The sequence below is a fragment of the Canis lupus genome, chromosome 18 (assembly GCF_048164855.1).
Source record: "Canis lupus baileyi chromosome 18, mCanLup2.hap1, whole genome shotgun sequence".
NCBI classification, from domain to species: Eukaryota; Metazoa; Chordata; class Mammalia; order Carnivora; family Canidae; genus Canis; species Canis lupus.
In genome coordinates, this window is record NC_132855.1 from 18,952,578 (window position 1) to 18,974,231 (window position 21,654).

The window sequence follows — 21,654 nt, forward strand, 5'->3', positions numbered from 1 at the left end:
TGGCATGTAAGCATATGCAGAGATGTTCAACATCATCTGTCATCAGAGAATTGCAAATTTAAACAATGAGATGCCACTACTCACCTATTAGAATGGCCAAAATCCAAAACACTGACAACAAGTGCTAGGAAGGATATAGAGGAACAAGAACTCTCATTCATTGCTGTTAGGAATACAAAATAGTATAGCTACTTTGGAAGACAGTTTGGAAGTTTGTTGTTTGCTTGTTTGTTTTTTTACATATAAAACTAAACAAATTTTACCATATAACCTAGTAATCATACTCCTTGGTATTTACCCAAATGAATTGAAAATTCATGTCTACACAAAATTCTTCACACGGGTGTTTATAGCAGCTTTATTCATAATTGCCAAAACTTGGAAGCAACAAGATGTTCTTTAGTAGATGAGTGAATAAACTGTGGTATAGACAATGGACAATATATTCAGTGCTAGAAAGAATGAGCTCTCTTATAGGGCTTGAAATCTGGAATTGGGATGCCACCAGTTTTGGTTTTCTTTTTCAATATTTCTCTGGCTATTTGGGGTCTTTTCTGGTTCCATACTAATTTTAGGATTATTTGTTCCAACTCTGTGAAATAAGATGATGATATTTTGATAGGAATTACACTGAATGTATAGATTGCTTTAGGTAGCATATACAGTTTTTTTTTTTTTTTTTTAAATTTTTTTTTTATTTTTTATTTATGATAGTCACAGAGAGAGAGAGAGAGGCAGAGACACAGGCAGAGGGAGAAGCAGGCTCCATGCACTGGGAGCCCGATGTGGGATTCGATCCCGGGTCTCCAGGATCGCGCCCTGGGCCAAAGGCAGGCGCCAAACCGCTGCGCCACCCAGGGATCCCTACAGTTTAATGGTATTTGTTCTTCCAATCCGTAAGCATGGAACATTTTTCCATTTCTTCGTGTCTTCCTCAATTTCTTTCATGAATGTTCTATAATTTTCTGAGTACAGATCTTTTGCCTCTTTGGTTACGTTTATTTCTAGGTATCTTATGGTTTTGGTTGATCATCAAGACAGTATGGTACTTGCACAAAAACGGATACACAGATCAATAGAATAAAATAGAGAACCCAGAAATGGACTCTCAACTCTACGGTCAACTAATCCTCAATAAAGCAGGAAAGAATATCCAGTGGAAAAAAGACAGTCTCTTCAATAAATGGTCTTGGGAACATTGGACAGCCACATGCAGAAGAATGAAACTAGACCATTTTCTCACACCATACACAAAAATAGACTCAAAATGAATGAAAGACCTAAATATGAGACAGAAATCCATCAAAATCCTAGAGAACACAGGCAGCAACTTCTTGCTAGACATGTCTCCAAAGGCAAGGGAAACAAAAGCAAAACTGGCCTATTGGGATTTCATTGTATAAAAGGCTTTTGCACAGCAAAGGAAATAGTCAACAAAACCCAAAGACATCTGACAGAATGGGAGAATATATTTGCAAATGACATATCAGATAGAGGGAGAATACCCAAAATCTATAAAGAACTTATCAAACTCAACACCCAGAGAACAAACAATCCAATCAAGAAATGGGCAGAAGACATGAACAGACATTTCTTCAAAGAAGACATACAAATGGCCAACAGATGCACGAAAAGATGTTCAACATCACTCAGCATCAGGGAAATACAAACCAAAACCACAATGAGCTACCACTTCACACCAGTCAGAAAGGCTAAAATGAACAAGTCAGGCAACAACAGGTATTAGCAAGGATGCAGAGAAAGGGGAACCCTCTTACACTGTTGATGGGAATGCAAGCTGATACAGCCATTCTGGAAAACAGTATGGAGATTACTGAAGAAACTAAGAATAGAGCTACACTATGACCCAGCAATTGCACCCTGAGTATTTACCCAAAGATACAGATGTAGTGATCTGAAGGGGCACCTGCACTCCAATGTTTATAGCAGCAATGTCAACAATAGCCAAACTGGAAAAAGCCCAGATGTCCATCGACAGATGAATGATAAAGAAGATATGATATATGTATACAATGGAATACTACTGAGCCATCAAAAAATGAAATCTTGCCATTTGCAACAATGTGCATGGAACTAGAGGATATTATGCTAAGTGAAATAAGTCAGTCAGAGAAAGACAATTATCATATGATCTCACTCATATGTGGAATTTAAGAAACAAAACAGTGGATCATAGGGGAAGAGGGGAAAAAATAAGACAAGATGAACTCAGAGAGGGAGATAAACCATAGAGACTCTCAATCCTAGGAAACAAACTGAGGGCTTCTGGAGGGGAGGTGTGGGGGGGACAGAGTAACTGGGTGATGAACATTAAGGAGGGCACATTCTGTAATGAGTACTGGGTATTATTTAGGACTTATGAATCACTGACCTCTACCTCTGAAACCAATAATACATTATATGTTAATTGAATTTAAATAAAATTTTAAAAATAAAATTAAACTATATGTTATATGTGAAAAAAATTTTTTTAAAGATTTTGTTTATTTATTCATGAGAGACATAGAGAGTGAGAGGCAAGGACATAGGCAGAGAGAGAAGCAAGTTCTATGCAGGGACTCAGTCCTGGGACTCTAGAATCATGCCCTGGGCCAAAGGCAGATGCTCAACCACTGAGCCACCCAGGTGTCCCATGAAACAAATTTAATTTTAAATTAAAAATTACTTTTTACTGAGTTTTAGAAAAAAATAAAAATAAATAAAAATTTAAAAATGAGTTACCCAGCTGTGAAAAGATATGGGAAACTTAAAAGAAGTCAATATGAAAGAGCAACACACTGTATGTTTCCCACTATATGAGATTCTGGAAAAAGCAAAACTATGGAGACAGTAAAAGATTCACTTGGTGCCAGGGGTTAGGGAGGAGGGTGAGGTGAATAGGCAGGGCAGAGAAGATCTTTAGAGCAGTGAAACTGTTCTGTATATTACAGTGGTGGATACATGTCACTGTACATTTGTCAAAATCTATGGAATGTACACTAGCACGAGTCAACTCTCATGTAAACTAGAGACTTTGAGTGATAGAGGTATATTAGTGTAGGCTCCTATATTGTAACAAATGTACCACTGTGTTGGGGGAAGGTGATAGTGGGAGAGCTTGTGCATCTATGGGGACAGGAGATATAATAGAACTGTATTGCTTTTTGCTCAACTTTGCTGTGTGCCTCTTGAATTAAAAAACAAAAATGACTTGATCATCTGCTTATTGAAAGAGGTATAGATACCAGTATATTGATAAAAGACTCCATTTCTACTTCCAGCACAATGATAAAGTAGACACTGAAAGACCTCTTCATTGAAACACAACTAAATTCACATTAGATGCAACAAATCCAGTTGCCATGCTTTTAACAAAAGATCTCAAAGTGACAAAAAGAAACCAGAAAGAAAGAAAGAAAGACAAAAGATAGGAAATTGAATTCTGTAGAGCAGGAGAAGTAACACAGAGTGGCCCTGAAGGTCAGTGTCCTCAGCATTGTAGTTAGTGACTGAACCATAGGCCCAAGTAAGGTGAAGCTGCTAACCTGAGAGCCTGGCACCAAGCCTGGGATACATGGAGGGGCTAATTGGTCCCAGGTTGGCAACCAACTAAAGCAAGTTCACAACACCTAGAGGTGTTTTGGATTTTCAGATTTTTATTATCTAATAATAAAACAGAAGCAAATACACAACACCTAGAGCTATTTTGGGTTTTCAGATTTTTATTAGCTAAGTTCAATGCAAATGTAAGCTCATAATCAAAAATCACCCACTATGCAAACTGGCTACCATTGCTGAGGATAAGCAGAAAGAACTACAAAAGATATAGATATCCAAGGGGCTGCAGATAAAGGAAATATGAGGTATAGAATATAAATAACTATGTGTGAAATATTTAAATGCATAGATAATGAGCTTAAAAATAAGCAATTAACAAAGAACCATAAAATATGGCTAGGCCAATTTGAAGGAGAACTAATAATAATTGTTAAAAATGAAAAATACAGTTGTTATATTTAAAATCCAGCACTTGGAGGGTGCTTAGGTGGCTCAGTCAGTTGGGCATCTGCCTTTTTCTCGGGCCACAGTCCTGGGGTTGTGGGATCAAGCCCCACATTGGGCTCCCTCCGCAGGAATCTACTTCTCCCTCACCTTCTGCCCCTCCCCCTGCTTGTGCTCACTCACTCTCTCAAATAAATAAATAAAATCTTAAAATATCTATCTATCTATCTATCTATCTATCTATCTATCTATCTATCTAAAACCCAGTGCTTGGAATAAAGAATAGAGTAGATATTGCTGCCAATAAAATTTGTGGTTTAGAAGAAAGTAACCAAAATGGAACATAGTGAGACAAAGAAGATTTGAACAATATAATTATCCAGCTTGATTTAATGAATGTATATAAATCTGTAAACATAGCAATTAGCAAGTCTTAATTATTTTAAAGAATTTGCATTATATAGCCCATATTCTCTGACCACATACCATGAATTTAGAAATCAATAATAACTATATATAAAAATATCCAAAAAATACAAATAAAAATGTAAATCCATATAAATTGTGTATCAAAAAAGTTATGTTCAAAAAAAGATGAAAGCTACATATATAGTAATGTTAAAAGAGAAAAAATTGTTTTTGTCTAAATAGATCCAAAAAGGTGAATTTAATAAAATTAAAAAACATTTACAATAACATTTTTTAGCAAACTAGGAATAGTATCCCTAGTATTTTCTTATGGCTGTTGTAATACCGTTACCACAGACTTGATGGCATAAACTACAGAAATTTATTTTCTTACAGTTCTGGAGGATGGAAATCTAAAGTCCCTTTCACAGGGCTCAGATCAAGGTTTTAGTAGGGCTCTACTCCCTCTGGAGGCTCTATGAAATAATTCATTTCTTGCCACTTTTCGCTTTTGGTGGCTGATGACATTCCTTAGCTTGTGGCCACATCATTCTAATCTCTGCCTCTGTGGTCACATTGACTTCTTTTGCTTTATTGTCAGATATCCTCTGCCTCCCTCTTATAAGGATACATGAGACTACATTTACGGACATACTGGATAATCCAGGATAATCTCCACATCTCAGATGCTTGACTTAATCACATCTGCATCTGTCTTCCTCCTTCCTTTGTATCTATCTTTGTTCATTCATTCATTTTAAATTTTCTATACAAAGTAACATTCACAGGTTCCAGGGATTAGGACTGAATGGGTATCTTTGGGGATTGAGTATTATTCAGCCTAGCACAATATGAGACTTTCTTGACTTGATAAAAATTACCAAAAGCTTACAATAAGCATAATTCTGTTTCATAACATACACGTTGCTCTAAGATCAGGGTTTTGTGATATAAACAAATTTAAAAATGAATGGGGGAAACTCCAGTTACTAAATGTATAAGGAGTAATGGAATCATTATTTGACAAATAGTATGGTAATAGTTGTTTCAGACAAGAATCACTGATGGAGGCTAAATATAGTGAATGAAACTATGATGAGAAATAGCATCAAAATAGTCTCAAAGTATTCACTTTCAAAATATTTATGATGAAAGAAAAATTAGTAATTTATAGTAGGGAAACCTGGTATATAGAAATCAAATGATCTAAGTTAATATTATATTTGTCCCATTAATGGGACAAATCAACGTTATATGTCTCTGATGTATTATGCTGAGAAGACACAATAACTTTAATGTGATATTCTTCCAAAAAATATCTAACAGGACTTTGATCATGAGGAAACATCAGACAAACTCAAATTAGGGAACATTTCACAAAATAATTGCTAGTACTTGTCAAAATGTCATGAAAAGACCAAAGAAGAGGAAAGAAAAGGTGGAGAAGAAGGAAGAAAGGAAAGAAGGAGAAAGAGAGAGAGAGAAAGAAAGAGGAGGAAGAAAAAAGAAAAGAAAAACAAAACAAAAAAACAACTTGGGGGACAAAGGAGACTTGAAACCTAAATGTATATACTATGTGACCTAGGACCAGAAAAAAGTTATTAGGTGATGGAAAATTTTTAATATCAGTGTTAATTTTCTGATTTAATGATTTCATGGTGGTTATGTTAAATGTTAATAATTTGAAGGCTACCTAAAGGGTACACAGGAACTCTCATACTATTTAACAGCTTTATTGAGGATACAGTTCACATACTGCAGAATTTACCAATTTAAAATATTCAAGTCTGTGGCTTTTTAGGATATTCACAATGTTTGCAGCCATTACCACTATTTAATTTAAGAATGTTTTTGCCACATCCCCAAAAATCCCTTATCCTTTGGTAATAACTCCCACATTTTCCCTGTCTCCAGCCCCTGACAACTACTACTCTCCTGCTTCTGTGGATTTGCCTACTTTGGACATTGTACATAAGTGGAAGCAATACGTGGCCTTTTGTAACTGGCTTCTTTCACTTAGCATAATGTTATCAGGTTCGTGCATGTAGAATGGATCAGTACTTCATTCCTTTTTATTGCCAAATAGTATTCCATTACATGGCTATGCCCCCATTTTATTCATCCATTCACCAGTTCTTCCCATTTTTTGACTATTACTAATAATGCTGCTGTGATCATTCATGTGCAAGCTTTTGTATGGACATGTTTTCAGTTCTCTTCATTATATCCCTAGGAGTGGAATTTCAGGATATACGGTAACTTCATATTTGACATTTTGAAGAACTGCCAAACTTTCCAAAGTGGCTGCAGCATTTTACAATTCTAGCAATGGATGAGAGTTTTAATTTCTCCCCATCTTTGTCAACACTTGCTATTGTCTGACACTTCGATTCTAGCCATCCTAATGAATATGAACTATCCCTTTGTGGTTTTGACTGGAATTTCTCTAATGAGTTGAGCAAATTTCCATGTGCTTTTCATTGTTCATTTTTGTAAATTCTTTGGGGAAATGTTTATCCAGGTCCTTTACCCATTTATTAATTGCATTATTTGCCTTTTTACCGTTGAGTTCTGAGAGTTCTCTATGTATTCTGAATATTAGTCCTTTATCAGATATAGGATTTCAGAAATATTTTCTCCCATTCTGTGGGCTTTCTTTTCATTTTCTTGATGGTGTCCATCGAAGCCCCCAAATTTTAAATTCTGACAAAGTCCAATGTATCTGTGTTTTCTTTTGTTACTTATGCTTTTGGTATTATATCTAAGAAACTATTGCCTAACTCAAAGTAATAAATATTTATTCCTATGCTTTCTTTTGAGTTTTAGCTATTATTTGTCATTAGTGGAAATTAATAAGCCATAGATGGATGCAATAATATAAGGACTCTTAGAAATATAATGTTGGGTTAAAAAAAAGCATGCTGCAGAAGAATACATACAGAATAAAACATGAAAACAAGCAAAGATCAATAATATATCATTTTGAGATACATTCATAGGTAGTAAAACCATTTTTCAAAAGTAAGATGATTCTAAACCTAAACCTCAGCATAGTGGTTCTCTCTGTGGGGTAGACAGATGGTTGGGACAGGGGAGAAGTACTCTGGGTAGATTCTCTGATATTGGTAACACACTGTTCTTAGGGTAGCTGGTGCATTTGTGAATGAATGTCTGCTTATATTATGCTTCCTAATCTACAGATAGAGTACATATATTCTTTGACATATATATAGGGTACGTGATAAAATTTTGAAGGAGGCAGACTGTGATTAGTACTTTGCAGAGATTTAACTGACATGTTTTGAGCTTGTGGACTGCTTAGTATGGCCGTACTTTTAAACTCCCTCAGCATATGACAGAGACTTGCAAGGCATTAGGTGGAGACAAAGACACGGATCTACTCTCATGGAGAATTCCAGCCGTTTTCCTCACAGGAAGACATGGATTACATAATCCAAAATAGTAGGTGATTAGAATAATCTTTTTCTACCTCGCCCTATATGCTCATAAGCAGGCAATAAATTTACCTTGCAAATCATATTCTATTCCAGCTCCCTGATATTGATGGTAAGGTGTGTTCAGTGTCAGGTGTCAAGCTGCCTAGAGTTTAAAATTTTCCTTTCACTCCCTAATCTGTAAAATCCTATTTATCTCATTGACAATAAGCATAATATGGGCAGCCACGTTGCCTTCTTGTTCGCCACTCTACACGAGGCACCCAGCACAGTGTCTGACATGTAGTAGACATTTAGTAAACTTTCATGATGAAATAATTGTCATGGGAAAAAGGAAATAATGTCGAAATGCTTGACAGAGAGTCGATGTTACCTAATACATCTTACTCCTTTAATTTGCCCTTCTTCTACCCTTCTGAAACTGCACTTCCACTTTGGCTGTGGTTTGCATTGCTGCTTTTGCTTTAGAAGCACCTGGGGAAACTCAAAAATAAAAACTTAATCATGGCCCATTCCACCAAAGGTTCTTATTTAGTTGCCTAGTATATCAACTAGCACATAGTAGTGTGAATAAATTTGGAAGGGAAGGAGGGAACAAAAGACAGAATGACAGAATAAAGACAGGTGGTTTGTTCATTATACCATAAGCTGTCTTTACAATAAACTCATCTTTGATTTTAATAACTGCAGATAATTCTCCAGTCTGATTACCATTGATTACATCTATTATGTTCCTATCTCCTTAAGCAGCATTAAAAAAAAAAAAAGCAAACACACCCTCATAGGTTGATTATAAGATGTTTCTTGTTTTTTAAAATAATAAATTGTGGCCAGGGGTGGAAAACGTATCTCTCAAATCTGGGAAATGCAGCCCATACTCCATAAGAGCTATTGGCTTTGAATACCCTTCTCTATATAGAACTCCATGCTCTGGTCCTTAGTCCTTTCTGGAAGTTACTCTGTTCTGGTAATGATTCTTGTAGGAAAAAAAAAATCTAAGTATGTTTTTAACCTCCCTCTCTCTGTTTGGTTATATTTAGTTCTTGCCTTCCCAAAAATATATGAGCTATATTTTCAAAGTCTAAGTGTACATGAGAGAGAGAGAATGTGAGTGTGTGCGTGTGTATGTGTGTGTGGTGTATTTCCTGTGTGAAACCATTATTTCAACCAACAGGAGTTACAGCTCTAAACCTAAAGGCCATTTGGATCAAAAGCAAAGGCTTGTCCTTGGATTTGAAGTTGCTCCTGTCTCTAAGTTGTTCGGAAGGCCACTGCAGTTTCAGGAGGTACCATCTCCAAATGCCAATTCCTACCTCCATATGCGTGTGCTTTTAAAAGGTTGAATTGCCCTGAGGTAGGGCTTAGTTTTCTGTGTTTAAAAGTTCATTTTGTCAGGAAATTGTAAATATAAAGTTACCTTTCCCTGTCGTTTATCATTCTGCAGCTCATTAAATTTCAACTAATTGCATCTTCAGAATTCAAGATCTTAATGTTTCTCAGCTTTACCACCAGAGCAAAATCTTAACACTCAGGTCGTTAGAGTTCTATTTAGTTATCCTAGGCTATCAAAAGATCTTCGTTTAGAAATAGGCAGATCCTGATTAATGAATATGACTTAGAAATTTGAAAGGTAAATATTTCTAGTAAATCTCACTCATTTTAGTAGTCATTCTAATTGCTTGTGGCATTTTCCTTAATGACATCTTCTGGTGGTAAAATGGCAGCAGTGGCCAGGAAAGTAGATTTGACAAATGTCTAGCATACAGGAAAAGTTGAACCCTTAAATAGGTCTGATTCTTCAACTTTTTAGGTGGACTCTAAGCTTCCATCAAAGCCTGATGGGAAAAGTCTGGCTCTGTTGACTTTAAGCTGACATGATCACTTTTCTTCTAAACCCTTTGAAGACAATGAAGGGATGCCAGTGCCATTCTATGAAAAACTGGGAGGAGGAAGTTGCTCCCAGTGAAGCCTAGCTAAAGAGAGGGAAGCTAATCCTGGGACATTTGTTTTATGTAATCATAGCCTGTAGACAAGCAACTGCCAGTTTCCAGGCAAATAAAAATAGTATGTATTTGAAAACCAATTTTTACTGCAGAGCTCTTTATGAATTCATTTTACCTGTTTCAGTTTTAATTCAAGTGCAAGAGGAACATTATTTTTTTATGAGCCAACTTTTACTGGGTTTCTTTAATTTTTAAGCATTTTGAAGAAGAAGGGGTAAAGAGAATACCCATAAATTATGAAACAGACTGATTTTATCCAAACTTGCCATGCTTTTGACACCTTTTCTTGTTTGTCCTTTAAACTTATGCTGGGATGAAATGTTCAAATGAGAACCAACATGTATTTTTATTTTCTCTTACTTGTTTAAGCTGCTTGAAAATATATTCTGTGTGAATTGGTTTGTTTTCAGTTGCTTTGCCTGGTGAGCACCATCATCATTTTGCAAGGGCTTTATTTTGTTGTTGCATGATACTCAAAACATTAGAAAGTACATTTGTGATTTATGGCAGCGGGAAAAGTAGAATTTAATCTGGAGTCACCCAAATATGGCAGGTTGAGGGCGGTATGAGGAGAATGATAATAAATGGTGATAACATTTGCTAGGTAGGCTCCATGAGTCTCAAAACCAATAAGCTAAGAGATGCATATTTGAATCCAGTTGTATGAAAACTAACTTTATGAATACAGGCAATTATATCAACTGACTTTACTTCGAAAAGATAAACAGGGAAAGAGTGGGGGGGTGAGACTGGGGGTAGTCCTTTCCAGAGAGTAAGGAGTGTCTTTTCTGCAATAACCGTCACCATGCTGCAGTAGCTTCTCCATCTCTAGTCTCGTGCCATCATATAACAGGAGAGGGTGCCAAACACTGACACTAATGTTATAAAACACTGGACCATGGGAAACCAGTGTGTGCCCACCACCATCCTCTGGGGAGTGGGAAGAAAATAGTAAAGCCTTCATTTTTAATTTTTTTTAAGAAAAGGAAATTAAAAACAAAAATAAGCTCTGCTAATGTTTAATAGATGGATTGGCACCAGGAGCTTATTTGGTCTGTTAGAGAGTCACATATTTAGTTGTGAGGGAGCTGGAATGCAAAGCCCCTGTTTTGGTTTTTCTAACCTTCCCCATCATCATTTGAGTCCATTTGACACAGGATCTGACTCCAGGCTTAGTGTTTTTTTCCACTAGAGTTTTCTCTTCTTCCATCTGAGCATGACTTAATTCAGTGGCAGTTGACCTGGTCTATTGGTCCACAAGGGGAGGCAATATTCACACGCTTTCTGCTGCTTGAGGAAACCAGAGTCATGACCTCTGAGGCTCTTCCAGAGCCATGTCATCACTGGATTTGCCTGCCCTGCACTGTAGAAGTTGCCCAGTCACACCCCTGCCGCAGGGGTGCTGTCAACTTGATCATTATGAGCAACCCACAAGTCTTGTCACTGGGTAACAGTCTACACCACAGCACAAGGTTCCTGTGCTGAGTGACCTGTAACTGAAAGAAAGCTAGAAACTTCAACCAAGCTTTATAAGAAGAGCAGGGCGGGAGCCCCCGACCTCCTGTGCCTTGACTTTCCTGTGTCTCCCCAGGCTCCGTTCATGCTGAATATTCATTCATGTTTGTTCCTTCATCATCCTCACAGTCCTCCTATTTGTTACCCTGATTTGCACAGTCCTTTTGAGCTTATTCTCTGGAAAAAAATAGGGAAAAGGCGTTTTACTTACCAAACAAGGAACAAGGGGGAGCTATGTTTTGGGAGAAAAAACCACCAAAACACCCCCCAAATGAATTGCAACCTCCTGGGGTGGCTTTGATGGAATATCACTATTGAGCGTATGGGGCAGAGAATCTTGCATCTAATACCAGGTTTTTCTGTGTAGGTGAAAATGGAAACAACCCAGAGTCAATTAGATTTGTTTTTTTGTTTTGTTTTGTTTTTAATTTGGTAGGGAAAAGTGAGCTGTGCAACTTGTCTTCTCTCCTGGGGAGATCAGCCTGGTCAGAAACTTTTCACTAATTTTGCCACTCATCTGGGGACTAATGTAGGCAGGCAGGAATTAGACTTCCAGAAGTGGCTTTTCTGGCTCCTTGAATGAGTCCCTGTTTACTCTTAGATTTCTTCTAATATAAAGGCAAGGTAATCTTCATTTGCAGAGAACTAGAACCTTCTGAGGCTGGAAGGGAAATTTGTTATGGGAGACGAGAATGCTGACGGTTGACATGTGTCAGAGGCCAGCTGGAATCCAAAGTGGACTGCACCTTGCTGAATGCTCTACTCACGTAGTAGTGGAGTACCTCCCTTCCCAGTGTTCATATGTTCCTTTGGGACCTTCTGAGCACTTTTTTTTTTTAAGATTTTATTTATTTGATAGAGAGAGAGAGAACACAAGCAGGCAGAGCAGCAGGCAGAGGGAGAAGCAGGCTCCCTGCTGAGCAAGGAGCTGGACATGGGACTCAATCGCAGGACCCTGAGATCATGACCTGAGCCGAAGGCAGACACTTAACTGACTGAGCCACCAGGTGCCCCTTCTGAAAACTGCTAAATTGATGCCTGTTGAGGTTGTTCACCTTTCTCCTGTGACAGACCACCCTGCTCTCGGTTGGTCCTTGGGAAAGCTTCAGCAGGGAGGTCATCTCTCTGTCCTTCCCCAGCAGAAGGGAGAGCAGACAAAAATATTAGTGCATAGTGGCAAGGGCTCCACTTCCCTTTTTTTCTTCTCAATATCCTTGATGGACCCACTCAATTTTATAGCAGTGTTATTTATTTTTGAACTTGAGTGACAGTGATATCGAGGAGCAGGGAGCTGAAAGGGAACTGGACAGCAAGGTTTTTCTACAGCTCCTATCTATTCCCATAATAATTGAGGCTGTAGGAATACCTCTGGTCCTGCACATGGACTATTTTCCAGTTTCCTTAGTCCAGCTTGATGGACTACAGATTGTTCCCCTGAGAATGGCTGTCCTTGGAAGTTCTATCTGTCATTTGGAAACTGTTGACAAAGGGACAGATTTTCTTTGCAGGATATACCAAACCCAAGGTATACATGGCTGCTGTCCAATAGAAATATAATGCAAGCCACATATGTAATTTTAAATTTTCCAGAAGGAACATTCAAAGTACATAAAGAAACAGGTGAAATTAATTTTAATAACATTTTCTTTAACCCAATATACTCCAAATATTATATCTACATAGCATCAATATTAAGAAATTATTCAGATAGTTTACATTATTTTCTTTGTATGAAGTCATCAAAATCCAGTGTATATCTCAGACTTACAGCACTTCTCATTTTTTTTTCTTAAAGATTTTCTTTATTCATGAGAGAGAGAGAGAGGCAGAGACACGGGCAGAGGGAGAAGCAGGCTCCATGCAGGGAGCCCAGTGTGGGACTCGATCCTGGGACTCCAGGATCACACCCTAAGCCAAAGGCAGGCACTCCACCACTGAGCCACCCAGGCATCCCAGCCCTTCTCAATTTGGACTAGTCACATTCCAAGTACTCACTAGCCACATGTGGCTGCTGGCTTGATTAGTGTGGGCCAATACCTGTAGACTTTATTATTATCAATCACAGTATTTTTCATTTGTTCCATGGAGCTGTTTCTTGTTGCTTGGGCTGAGTGCAAATGTATACTTATTAGTGAAGACCATTTAGTAATGTGGAAAAGGAAAGAATTGGCTTATTTGCCCAGGCTTCAGTAGAGTAATAACAACGGCAGGCATGAGACAGTTTTTGGAGATGACCCTTGGTGAGATCCTGAAGCTGGCATTCTGACAACCTGGGAAGACGATTCCTCTCTAGAGAGACTTGTCTGGGGGGATGGACAGGTCCGCTACTGGGGCAGTTTCAGTTCATTATATCTACTCATTGTGATGAGGGTCAAAGGCGACTCTTAAGAGGTTAGGGAATCAGTAAAGGGCTCTGAGAACAGACTCTGAAACAAGAAGCCAAGCAAAGAATCCCCTCAAGTGGGCCCCCATGACTTTTCTATTCAAACTAGAGGAAATATATTATTCTGGGTCATTATTAGAAGTAATTTTAAGCATGTAGTTAAATTTTAGGTAGTTAAATTTTCTTTCAAATAGCTCTAGGTTGCAGTGATGGCTTGCTGGATCCTTTTCAAGTTGGCGTTGCTTCCTGTTCCCCTCTCAAAGCAACTGAATTATTTAGAGTTAAGTTGTAAGAAGGCAGGAATAATTTTCTTTGGCCAAAAGACATTATTTGTATAATCGCTGGACGCTCACTCAAACTTGTTTCTCCACTTTCGTTTTTCTTTACTCGTCTTGGCATAACCAGCTGGTAGGGGAATGGCAGGCACATGGGGGTGTTTATTCTGAGTTCATTCACTCTCTTTCTTTGTCTTCATTTTTCCTTAAACTTGGAAGCAGAATATGTCCCTTTTGAAGAACAGCTTGGTTGCAGAAGTGACTACCGTTTCATTCAATGGTGGCATAATTTTTCCACCAGTCTTCTCTAGGCAGGCCCTGGGGGATCCGGCTTCCTGCACTGCAGCCCTATATCCCCACAGAACCACCAGGAAGAAGTAGAGCCAAAAGTGCAAGCAACGGGCCTCAAGGGCTGAGGCACTGTCCGCGCAAGCTTGACAACTGTCTCCAGTCGCAAACATTTCTTGAACATTCTACTCCACAGCTGAAATTCAGATTTTCTTTTGCAGTTGAGCTTTTGGGAAACCCTGGGGAATTACCCTACGTTGAAGTGGATATTGGTGAAGTTAATTCTCTTCTGTTCAGGAGAAAGGCACTGGTGGGTCATGCTAATTGCCTCCAGCAGAAAGAACTCCCAGCTACACTGGGGTTTGTAATAGAAGAATGATAAGTAAGGCAGCCAGAAGAGGAAGTGTGGAGGGCTGCTTTGTAGGAGTTTCATTGATTTAGCATCTGTAGGGAAAGCTTCTTTAAAAAAAAAAAAAAGAAAAAAAAACCTTTATTTTTGATGAGTGCACAGGAGAACATTCAAAACTAAGACAGATAGTGGCCAAGTGGGGACCGCTGTGCAGCCTGGAATAGCATAGGCTGCCGTTCGACCATTTCCCCAGACAGGAAACCACAAAATGTTAGAGATTAAGGTCACTAGATCATTGGGAAAAGAGCATAACTTTGTCTGCAAAGTATTATGATGGATTGTAAATGGGCCAAAATATAAGCATAAATCTTTCGTCTAAAAATGCAACAGAAATCCAGCCTTCTCACAAAGGCGCAGTTGGCTTTCCTGTCGTACTGAGAGACCAGAGCCCCCTTTGGCGGGATTTCAGTAATTTTCCTAATAAGTAGAGGAGTAGTAGGGAAAGCAGAGAGAAAAGCTTTGTGTTCTCTGTCAGTAACACGTGTGTTTCAGTTTGGGTTTAAAAAAAAAAAATGCTAAGGCTTAGATCAGTAAGTGGCCCTCATGCATTTTATTCTCAATCTTACACTTTTCTACTGGTGACAATGAAAATATATCAAAATCACATTCATATGCCTTTCTTCCCCAAATCCCTTCTTTCAAGTATTTTGTTGTACAGCCACCATGGAAAGCACTGATGTCTTTTTTTTTTCCCCTTTGAGTATCATGGGCGACTCCCTAACTTACTTGAAGTCAGAATCTGACTTTAGAGGACTGGGGGTGTTTTCAGGGGAGTCTGCAGGTCAACTGGTCTGCGGCTATCTTTGGCTAATGGTTGGTTGCTTTTTATCTTCCTGGAAAATATTTACCCTTCAGGGGTGTGCGCTGTGTAAAATAAGGTTAATTGTCATCTGATTCTGTTCATCTGGTCTTTACTAGGGAGAGGTTTTCTTGCTGAGAGAGTTAAATCCATGGAAAAAAAAAAAACCTGATTTATATACATCCAGAAGCTGCAAAGTTTATGGTTTAAAATGTTAAAATTACTAGATTTTTTAAAGAATTAAGTGGAACTGACTGGTTGACCCCTCTTTTAGGAAAATTATGAGATGAAAGAGTAAACGTGCCTCTCCTCATCTAATTATTCTCTGCTTTGGAAAGTTAAAAAAAAAATCTGGAGCATTAGGAGGCTAGGGGGTCACATCTTTTCATATCTGTACCCTGGGTGTCTAGTCCTCAGGCTCTCCATGAATATTTACTATTGAATAAGTAGAGATTTCCTAGCAGCAGATTAAACAAGCAAACAAACAAAACACACTCCACATATAAGTGAGCATGCACTCTTTCCTCCAACTCAAACAAAAGGCCACTTCCTTTCCATTTTCAGTGGAAGTAAAATTCAGCTGCCTGTGGATCCAGGAAGGAAAGGAAATAAATGAACAGAGTTGGATTGAGACCTATTGATCTTTCTTTTTTACCGATGACAAAGACATAGATACAGGGAAATATTTTCCTCTTCTAAGAAAAACAATAGCATAAGCAGTAAAGAGATGACAGGTGCCCTTGCACCTCTGTCAGAGGAGACACTGAGGAAGGGGTGGGGCTGGTCTCAGCCACTGCACAGGGTTAGCTCACTGTGGGTGAGTGGAAATACAGCCACAGCTTGGTCAGATCTCCCAGTAGTTAAGTGCTGGCCTCTAATTCCAAGAGCAGCAACAATACCATGTAGACTACATGAGTATATATCTGTAAGCACAACGCAGACCTACAGCAGCCAACTTAAAATCTCTTCATCCCACTATAGGAACTCACTTTCCAGGTTATTCTTGATCAAAAGTAACAACAACGTTGTTAAAACCTTGCTCTTCAGGTTACAGGATACTTTTGCATCTCACATCACATCTGGCCCTTCCAACAGTCCCAGAATATAAATATTCCACTTCACAGAGGAGAGAATTAAGGCTCAGAGTGAGTCGATGACATACCGAAGGTCACTTAGTAAATCCAGGCCTTGGGAGGCTGAGCTGGGGCTGGAGCTCAAGCCTTCTGTCTGCATGCCTCATACTACTTTTATGAGCCCACTGTTTGTTTTGTCAAATTGATGACCTAGTGCAGTTGCATGAGAATTATAACTCTTATTACACCCTAAATCACGATTGTAATTCTTACTTGGATATTGTAGAGCTATTTAAATAGCTGCGTTGAGCTTTTCAGATGTGTTGATAATAATAATAGCTGTTAGCACTCATTGAACATTTACTTTATCCCCAGAATGCAGAGAGCTTTACATGCGTTATGTTATGTCATTTTCCCAGAGACTCTCTGTCATATACAGTTCCCTTCCACCCATTTTACAGATGAGGAAATGGACCTCTAGACAGATTGAGGAATTTAAGATAATCTTGCTAGGAAGTGACAGTTAGGATTCAAACCACAGAGCCTGTGCTGTCAACTATAAATCTGCATCCTTCATTCCACGCTTACCTTTAGGTTTGCTTCCTGCCTGTGGAATTACAAAGATGGAACAAACCACTTGTTCAATGTGTTCCTTTGGGGAGCAATGATTTAGTCAGTGAGGAAGGACAGAGGAAGGGTTAGATGCATGCACTTTGGACTCAAGCAGGTCTGAGCTTGACTCTACTACCAGTTACCTCATCTCCCTCTACCTTTGTCTCCTTGCCCCTAAAATGGGATTTTTGGGGAAGGTGTTGTGAAATCATGTATAGTTCCTCCAGCATAAGAAGAATGAGAATATTGGGGATCCCTGGGTGGCTCAGTGGTTTGGAGCCTGCCTTTGGCCCAGGGCGCAATCCTGGAGTCCTAGGATCGAGTCCTGCATGGGATCCCGGCATGGAGCCTGCTCCTCCCTCCTCCTGTGTCTCTGTCTCTGTCTCTCTATCATAAATAAATAAATAAATCTTTAAAAAAAAGAAGAAGAATAAGAACATTCTGCTGTTATTCAAAAATGTCCTTTTAAAAACTATACTCTTTTTTATTATTATTATTTGACAGAGAGAGAGAGAGAGAGAGCACATGCAAGGGGAGTGGCAGAGGGAGAGGGAGAAGCAGGCTCCCTGCAAAGGCTATATCCTTACCATACTTTTCTAGCAGTCAGATATGGGGAAATTCCTTGCAATTTGAATCCCATGCTTCAAAACTAAAAGTTCCTTTAAAAGAGTAATTTATAAAATTATGGCTCTGACTACCAAGAAAAGATTGCTGAGATACCATGCCCAATGTGTGTAAAATTAGGAGTGAAAGGCATGTTATTTCAGGCATTTGAATAGATGGAGTTCTGGTTTATACTGGCTGGATTTCCTCCTACTGTAGGCCTTTTCTGGAAGAGTGAGATTGGCAATCAAGTATTTGACACTAAAGTACCATCCGCATATTCTGAAGGCTTATTTTAGAAGAAGGGCTTTTTGAGTCTTCTAAGTCATTCTCGTTATCAACCTACTTGAAAAGGAGGAGGACGTAACACGCACTGAACTCCTAATTTGTGTCAGGCACTATGCTAGCAACTCTGTGCGCAGCATCTCATTTACTCTCACTACAATGAGGTGGGTAGGTCTTCCCATCTTCATGCCCAAAAAAGGGAATGCAGCCCAGGGAGGTTAAGCCACAAGTCCAGGGGTTCCCAGTTACTGAACACTGGGGCAAGGGTGACACAGGTTCATTGTTGTATGAGTTTGGATTTTCTGCTTCCAGCAACAGAAACAACTGTGCTTACATAAAAAGAATTGATCAAAAGACATGATAAGTCATGGAATTCACAGAAAAATTGAAAAAGTGGAGTGAGGTAAGATTGGGACCGCAGAAAATTCTGGGGATCCAGATAGGCAAATTAATGGGCAGACTCACCAGGGAACCTATGTCACTGTGCCCACAATTCAAATTTATGAAAAGAGCATTTGAGTGCCGTAGCTTAGGTCACGCGCTCATTCCTTGTACAGAGGAGGCAGGATGCTGTGATTGACAGCCTCCACTAGGGCTGGATCCATTGCAGGTGCACAAGTCCTGTTATCAAAGGAAGGGAGAGTGGATGTAGGCAGCCCAAAGCAACAGATGATCAGCATACAGCCTTACAGAAAGCTTTTAGAGAGTACGATAGACTTTACCCAGTAAGTGTCAATACTTTTCCTGGGATGCCAGGTCCTGTGCAGGGCTGCAGGCAGGAAAGTGCTAGGAGAGCCCTGTTCTCAGGAAGCTGATGCTCTGCCTCAACTGCTTAATCAGTGGCGCTCCCTACAAGAGAAGTGAGGCATCTGTTACCAGCTGAATAACGGCCTTGTACACATCCTTGTGCTTAGAGCCAAAGTGAGAAATGACTGAGAGCTGTCATCAGAGTTGGACTAACAGACCAAGGTTGTTTCTGAACTGGAGGTGTGAACTGTGTCTCACACTCAACCAGCTCTCCATTCCCAGAGGCTTCCAGTAGCACTAAACATTTAGCTGTGGGGAGTCAGTAAATGCTTGTTGGTTTGAAGGAATTTCTCTCTTTTCTTAAGGAGTTCTAGGTAGGAGTTTGGAAGTCTGGGATCTCGGACATATCCTGGCACCTCTTGTGTCACAGTTTCCTTAACAGTTAAGTAGAGGCAGACGTTGTAATTCCTGCCGTCTCGACCTCATGAAGCGTATGAGAATAAAGCCATATGTACAAGAAAGCACTTCGGAAGGCAAATAGCAAAAAATGCTTTTCTCATCTCTGCCTTTGGACCAAACAAACAAACAAACAAACAAAAGATGCTTGTAATCCAATCTTTCTTATAAATGCTTGAATTCTGGAATGGATTTTTAAGGTCATCAACAAACAAACTAGTTAGGCTATTTATCTTGTCATGAAAATTGAGCACTGGTAATATTTGAGTTTATTCCTCAGTAAAGACCACCTTTTGCCAGCCAAGATTCCCAACCTCTTAGTGTTATTGTCTTACTATCTTATTATCGTTTCATTATAAAAACATCCTAATTATATTTACCCCCCTAACACACACAAACAACCCTAGCAAATAGTCAACTCAAAACAAATCACCCATATTTTAGTTATCTTAACTGTTAGTGTTTTGATGTATTCTTTTCCCAAGTTGGAAGCACCTTTATTGAAAATGTTGTAACTAGGGCAGCCCGGGTGGCTCAGCGGTTTAGTGCTGCCTTCAACCCAGGGCGTGATCCTGGGGACCTGGGATTGACTCCCACGTCGGGCTCCCTGCATAGAGCCTGCTTCTCCCTCTGCCTATGTCTCTGCCTCTCTCTCTCTCTCTCTCTCTCTCTGTTTCTCATGAATAAATAAATAAAATCTTTAAAAAAAAAAGAAAGAAAATGTTGTAAATATAGAGTACAAGCAGTGGAATCTTGGTCTTCACTGCTTTTTAATAAGAAGTTATTTTTCCATGTTTTGCAAAACCTTCCATTTCACCAAGCTAACTGATCAGATCTCTAAGTAGTAAAAGAAAAGAAAATTCTCCTTTACTCTTTAATTAAGGCTTCACAGCTGTCCAGGAAAGAAAGTGAGGACACTGGGTGTTTCGGGGGGTGGCCTGGTGTTGTCACCGCAAACCAACTCCATCTGGCCAGTCTGTCCCTTATGCCTTGTGTGTTTTAGTCTCTGCTCAGAAGAGAAGGGTAGCTAAAAGCTGCATTCATGTCGGTCTCCATCTCTCTGTCTTTAGATCTTGTTGCCTAAAATACTAGCAAGCCTCAGGGAGAGGTTTGCCCCAGACTGTCACAGGGTTAGCCTGAGAGCCCTGCCTCCTGGGGAACTCCTCAGGCCAAAGCTGACCAGGGCAGCTGGTCACCCTACCAGGAAGAAATGGAGCAAATGTATCCAGATCCTTCATAATTGGCCAGCTCATCAGGGCTTAGGCTTTGTCCCGGAACTCCTCTGAGTACCAGGACAGAGGTAGCTGAGTAGCATGTGCCCTTAGGCATCAGGACCACCCACTCCTAGCTCCCCCCACCTGGCTTCTTGGCTCACTGTCACTGGATCCTGAGATCTCTCTCCCACTCACCCAGCTCTAAAGGCTACTGAGATATTCCTGTCAGGGCTGATGAGAGTAAATGTGACATTTAGATAAAAATAAAAGCTCTGGAATTCTTATATTTAATGCTGGCAGCCTTAAATGCCAGCTTTGAAATCACTTCACTTGATCATTAATCTGATCTTTTCTTTTCCTTTTTTTTTTTTTTTTTGCATTTGACTTATATGCCCTTTAGAAGTTAAAAATGTTTTCCTTGCTTTAAGAAGATTTCCATTCGCCCCCAAAAGTAGGCCTTCTCCACATCACATGCACAAAATTATGCAGTTCGGCCCTCCACTGTCTTGTTCCAGAGAGTTAGTGCTCTTGTTTGTGATGAGTCTTGAATAACAAGGGGCACAGCTCAGGGATGGATTTCATTTCAATTCAGTCCAACAAACGTGTATTCTAATGCTGTACAAATAAGCCTGTTTTGGCTGTAACCTGTGGATTTGCATCTCTTAAAGATAAAAAAAAAACTCAAATTAATTTCAAAATATACTGATGATAGGAAGATAGCTCCAAGAGACACACAGAAAGATGCAAGCTTCATTTAGTGGCCACGGAGTGGAAAACAGCCTGATGCACTTGTGTATTTGGTAGTTAATCAACATCTTTTCATGGAATTCTAGCAGAGGAATTACTTTGTAGATGATTATCTTCGTTAATCAGGCCTTCCTAGAATGGTGGAGTATTTAAGCCGTGTTCACTGGTACAGATCATGTGTAATTGTTTCCATACTGTTGGCAAAACAGCTGTAGGAGTTTTGCATGGGCCATACGTACCCAAGGTCTTTGAGGCAATTTCTTTGTATAAACAATGCAAATTTTCATTGCTATAGTTGAGTTAAGTTTTTTAAAGAGGCTTTAAATCTATGAAGAGCTTTTCCTTTGAGTTTTTGCTTAAGGAGAGCGGAGGTGGTGATG

The 21,654-nt window shown here is 39.3% G+C and overlaps 1 protein-coding gene across 5 annotated transcripts in view; it reads left to right on the plus strand.

Moving 5' to 3' along the window:
- CPVL (carboxypeptidase vitellogenic like) overlaps nucleotides 1-21,654 on the plus strand; it is a 127,196-nt gene that overhangs the window by 74,542 nt on the left and 31,000 nt on the right. The window lies entirely within an intron of this gene.